The 5516-nt window shown below is 40.6% G+C and overlaps 2 non-coding genes across 2 annotated transcripts; one reads left to right on the plus strand and one right to left on the minus strand.

Annotated features, from left to right (window-relative positions):
* The first annotated feature begins 1518 nt into the window (after window positions 1–1518).
* On the plus strand, window positions 1519–1590 carry TRNAN-GUU (transfer RNA asparagine (anticodon GUU)). The gene has a single exon. It is a non-coding gene; the product is annotated as a tRNA-Asn (tRNA).
* Window positions 1591–4505: 2915 nt separating this feature from the next.
* Window positions 4506–4578, minus strand: TRNAF-GAA (transfer RNA phenylalanine (anticodon GAA)). Its single transcript has one exon. It is a non-coding gene; the product is annotated as a tRNA-Phe (tRNA).
* Window positions 4579–5516: the final 938 nt, after the last annotated feature.

Raw genomic sequence — 5516 nt, forward strand, 5'->3', positions numbered from 1 at the left:
TGTTTTTTTCCAATGTTAATAGCATTCTGCAAGAAAAGTCATCTACTGATGTTGTCAGTGGAGTCCTTCGTCCATCCATGTATGAATAGCGGTACCCCCCATTTTGGACAGTGACGAGGTAGTCGACGCAATTTGCATGTATATTTGCATTCGGATCTGATACTTTCTTTCTAGAAAAGAATGTCCCTGGAAGGGAATAGTCTACATGGCCCGGGTAGTCTTTCAATTCCTTTATCGGGTGGGAGAGTTTAGAACCAGTTAAGCCAATAGTTGCTGCTTTAGTCACACTAGCTACATTAGTTGACCATGGATTTAGCATACCACCTCAAAATAGTCTACGCGGCCCCTTGTTTTTACTACAATTTGATATAGTGAATCTGGTAATGCAGACAACCCTTTTTAAAGCGCTTTCAAAGCCCCTGGCTCTAAAAAAAGAGCTGGAGGTTTTGCCTCAACTCATTCCATGAATGTTGTTTCATTCCCCACGCGGCTGAATCCAACTCAATCTTTATGCTACCTTGGAGTTCTCTCTCATAACTGAAGCCAGGAGGTATTCGATTTATCGGATTTCGAGCTAGCTGCCCTTTTCTTGCACCTTGCCATTAGCGCATCCCTTTTCTTTTTCTTAGCTAGCATAGTTTTTCACCTTCAAAAGAAGGCGCCAGCGCTTTTGTAGTGACTCCGGAGGGGTCCCGGGTTGCTTTAGCGCGCCCACCCCGTCAGTCATGTGTTGTACTTGACTTGACTCTCCCCCGCTTGCTGCTTGCTGACCGCAGTGTTCAAAAGTGACACGAAGCTGGATATGAGTAGATGTCGTTGGTCGAAAACGTCTTTCATTCACAATGAAACAGAATGGTCTCGCTCGACGTCATTTTAGAATGTGTATTTTCATATTAAGAGTTCTTAAAAGTTCTCAACTCAAAGCCCAACTGTCAAAAGGATGCTACAATGTTTGAAATTATCAACTTAACATGCCCTCTTACTTCCTTCGTGACCTCCCACTACTTCATTTACCAAAATGATTAGGCAGATCTCGTTTTTTCTAGCATTAAACCTGCTCACGATCCTTTATAGATCATGGAGCAGACAGAGAGATGAAAGGACCACCTTCTCCTGCTTGCTTGATCGGAATCTATTCACATTTAGATAGTTGAAGTGCTACTTAACTTCACTTAGTAGTTGAAACTCGGATAGACATAGAGCATCCTCTCTCATACTTGCCAATTCAAAGGTTGATCAGCAAGGGAATTGGCAGGAACCAACCTTAGTTGCCTCTCGGTAGAGTGAGTCTACTTAGCGAACTGGCAGGACGCGGAGAACAGTTGATCAATATGCATATCGAGAGTTGATGGTTGACCGTCGCCCCCCTTGTCCTGCCCCAGACGGGGAGGCAAAGGGGATTGCTATCGTCACCCTTTCTCCCGGTGTATGTGAAAGAGAAAAAGTGACACTTTTTGGATTTTCGGTCTATGGTTGGTTGGGCCAAAGAATGAGAGTCAGCTTCCTTAAGTCTGTTCTTCCTCAGTAGCTCAGTGGTAGAGCGGTCGGCTGTTAACTGCCTAGTCATAGGTTCGAATCCTACTTGGGGAGATTTGATTCATTCAGAATTCGAATTGATAGTTATAGCTTTTCTGACTAGTGACCCCATCCTTCTCCTTTTAATACCGATCCCTTACAAGGTTTGGTAAGTATGTTATGAAGGTGAGAAGTCATCAAACTTCTCCGTAGTGCAATGATGTAAACTAGCCTAAAACAAAAAAGTGAAAGAAGCCCTCATACCCACTCCTCTTTCCCCACCAAACAAACAAGTAGTAGGTTGGTGGGCGTCAGTACCTCTATTTGCTAAGATGGATACCTACACCACTCAATAGTTCCAAATCTTTTTTACCCCATTGGAAAGAAAATGCTTCTAGCAATTTTTGACTTTCTTCTGCAGTCATACGACGATCTTCACAACCTTCCCCTATTGGCCGGCTGCCCGTGAAACACATTGGCTCCTATCGCATTTATCGATCGACAATGGTCTCATCATAGAAACACTTTCTATATGTTATCTTGAGATTCAAAGAAGCAAGCAAGTTTATAGGGCATATGGTTTATTTTTTGTAGGGCGAGCCAAGATCTTATGTTATTTGCAGGTCGTATAAATGAAATGATTGGAAAATCATATAGAATTTGGAGGTGCGTAGTGCCTTACGGGGCTGGCTCACAATACAACAATTATCGCTACTGATTCCAGATAGAATGTTGACACCGATGGAAAAGTTCTTTCTATGTATAGGGCAGTGAACTAAAAAAGTGTCCTTTATCAATACATAACATTGTATAAGTCAACCCAAGTCGCTTCTTCATCTCTGGGAATCCGATAAGGTACTTTTGGAACACGAATGGGCATATTAGATTAATATTATTATATTTAAGTAAGAAAACTACACTTTAATATATAAACATAAGAATGGAAGAGAAAGAAAGAACTTGATAAGAGCTTAGTTGGAACTCTTTACCGGGATCAGAGGGGCTATGCTCCCCTCTCTCTTTCTTAGTCACAGCCAACGGCATAGCAACACCTACTCTTCCTTGTAATGCAGCCTTCCTGGATCCATAATTTGGCTTCCTCGTTTATTGATTGCTTGCAATCGCCGCAACACCATTGAGTGAGCGTCATAGAATCCTCAAGGCGTGAAGTAGAAGTTCTTCGAACCTTGATTGTGTGTGTTCGTGCCCACTCCAATAGAGCATTTGGCCCTGTGAGCTTTGACTATGAAAGCTACCTATGTCAATCAATATAGCCACTAGAGGGAATGGAACATGTATATTCCTTCTCAGACAGTATTTTAAGACAAACATGGTTCACAAGGTGGATTTTCTATCTATTAGTTGACTATGGAGCTTCCTCATCCCGACCTATCTATATGTGAAAAGCTCTCTAACATAATCTTCGTAGTCGTAAGTCATGGGTTACAAGTTGTCCCCTCCTCAAACCACCCCGCAATAGATATATGGTTTACCAACCTCAGGCATGGACATAGACACCTGATCATTTTGATCGAGGACCAATTTTTGGAATAAAAAGGATAGAGACCGGACGTAGTCCAATCAGAAGGTCGTGCTTTAGAGAAAGACTTGTGTTCTATAGGAACAACTGCCTATGTTCACCTGGCTGCCCTACCTGTTGCAGAACCGCTATGAAGCATCCATTCTATTCAATTAGAAATAGCATCTATAACTACTAGTAGACAGTTGCTTCGAGGTCTCACAGGTCTTGCTTAAGCGAAAATGTAGTTGTGGAAGTAGTCTTGCCCACTTTGCCTTACACTCATAGAGATCTATAAGTATCCCTATTGTCTAAGTAGGTAAGTACGCTCGGCCCAGAACTAAACTTTAGCACTAAAGCCAGAGTCCTTCTTTTAATGAATGTTAAGGAAGAATATAATCCCTAAGTGAGAATTGAATGCCATCCCATTTCCTAAAAAAAAGAAATTTCCAATATACATGAATCACGAAAGAACCAATGCTGTAACTTGCTTCATCCGGCATTATAAGTAATCAATGTGATTTTCTTCCTCAAGAACAAAAGCTACACGAGGAGCGCCTTGTTTACTGATATGTTACTAAAAGACCAGAGGTGATGGCCTCTGAATTGTGGGGTATGGAAAGTGGGTGTTAATCAACAAGATCTTTATTTCATTTCAAGGAAAAAATTTAGGGTTTAGCCACCACTCAGACAGTAGTGAAAAATAAAACTAACTCTAGTCGAAAGTGCATGGAGGATCTTTGATTCCTCCTACCTTATGAGCCCTTACGAAATGCCATTTCGAATGATGGACAAATCATGGGTGTCGGCGGTCTAGTTAGAGCATTTTGGAGCGCCTGAGCGGGCAAAGTAGGTTGACCTGTGCTGAAGGGGAGGGAACAAACGGGCAATTGAACACCATAGGGCACAAACGAGTCACTAGTAACGACCTATATATATATCAGGAAAGAGGTGCCACTCCGACCCGGAATCCTGCGTGATGGTTGGTCACCTTACCAATAATCTTCTTAATGTTGGAGAAAATGAGGATCATTGACTTAAATTGGAATTGATACATAGACTACTTGGTTCTAGCTTGCCACCCTAGAAGGCAATGTATACACAAGTATAGACTATAGGTAACACTGTAGGGTACAGCCTTGGGTAGTCTTAGGGTTTTCCAAGATATGATATGATCGGGTTATTTATTAGAATTGGAAATAGCTAGACGAATAAGTAGGCTTTAAAAGGACAAATAAATTAGGCCTTCTAACTCAAAGTACTCTAGCTTAAGGAAAGACATGCAACATTGGTGATCAACGTATGGAATTTCCGCTATACCGTTCCGGGAAAACACTTGTTTTTTCACGTTTTTTCCTTCGCTATTCTTTCCTGGATTTTTTGTTGATGATTCTTCCCCTTAAAAAAGCTTTCCCCTATAAAAAATATGTGCCCCTTTTCTTTACGAAAAAGGAATTCATTGTTTGTTCTATGCCAGGAACCAGATTTGAACTGGTGACACGAGGATTTTCAATCCTCTGCTCTACCAACTAAGCTATCCTGACTATTTATTGTGCATCATCCTAGTAGAGTACTTGTATCTATGTCAATTAAAGGGACTAAAAAGGAAAAAATATTCTCAAATTGGACTTAGTAAATATCAGGATAATGATATGGGTTGTGAATGAGTTACTTAATAATAGGGATTACTTGCCTGTACTATAATATGTTCATTTGCATGAATGGGATAAGATCCAAAGAAGTCAGTTCGGATCCGTTTGTGAAAGAGTAGAATAAGAAAGATAGTGAATCTTGTTTGAACCATTAATGAACAAGAGAGGTTGGTACAATAGTTAGGAAGTAAAATAGGCTTTTTATTGGGCATAGAGGGACTTGACTTGAACCCTCACGATTTAGAAAGTCGACGGATTTTCCTCTTACTAGAATTTCATTGTGGTCGATAACGTTGGTGAATTAACAAAAACAGAAAGAGAGGTATTTGAACCTTCGGTAAACAAAAGCCTACATAGAAGTTCCAATGCTATGCCTTGAACCACTCGGCCATCTCTCCTACATAATCTTATTATTGACCAGAAACTGAGTGAATAGCGAGTTTGCGTATCACTAAAGTACGGGTACAACGGATCATAGGTTCCATAGGGAGTTTAACTTCCTTTCCAATTTCATATTTCTCAACAACAACTTCTCTCATCCGCACAGATCTATTCAAAATTCTGGAATCGTCCCATGTTTCTATTTCAATTGTATGGCGTGGCGTATACACGTTATGCAAATAGAACATATGGTTACTTTACTCTATTTTCTCATGGCTTGTTAAACCTTTCTTTTTTCTTTTTGGATCATATTCTCCATTTGAGACCATCTTAATTGCATTTCATTCTATGCCAAAATCTGGTATCAACACATGCCCCCCTGTTTTTCAGCAAAGCTGGAATGTCGAAAAATAATTTACACCGTGTTTGTTCTAAGGACGATGTCAACA

Source organism: Triticum aestivum, chromosome 2A, assembly GCF_018294505.1.
Source record: "Triticum aestivum cultivar Chinese Spring chromosome 2A, IWGSC CS RefSeq v2.1, whole genome shotgun sequence".
Lineage (NCBI taxonomy): Eukaryota > Viridiplantae > Streptophyta > Magnoliopsida > Poales > Poaceae > Triticum > Triticum aestivum.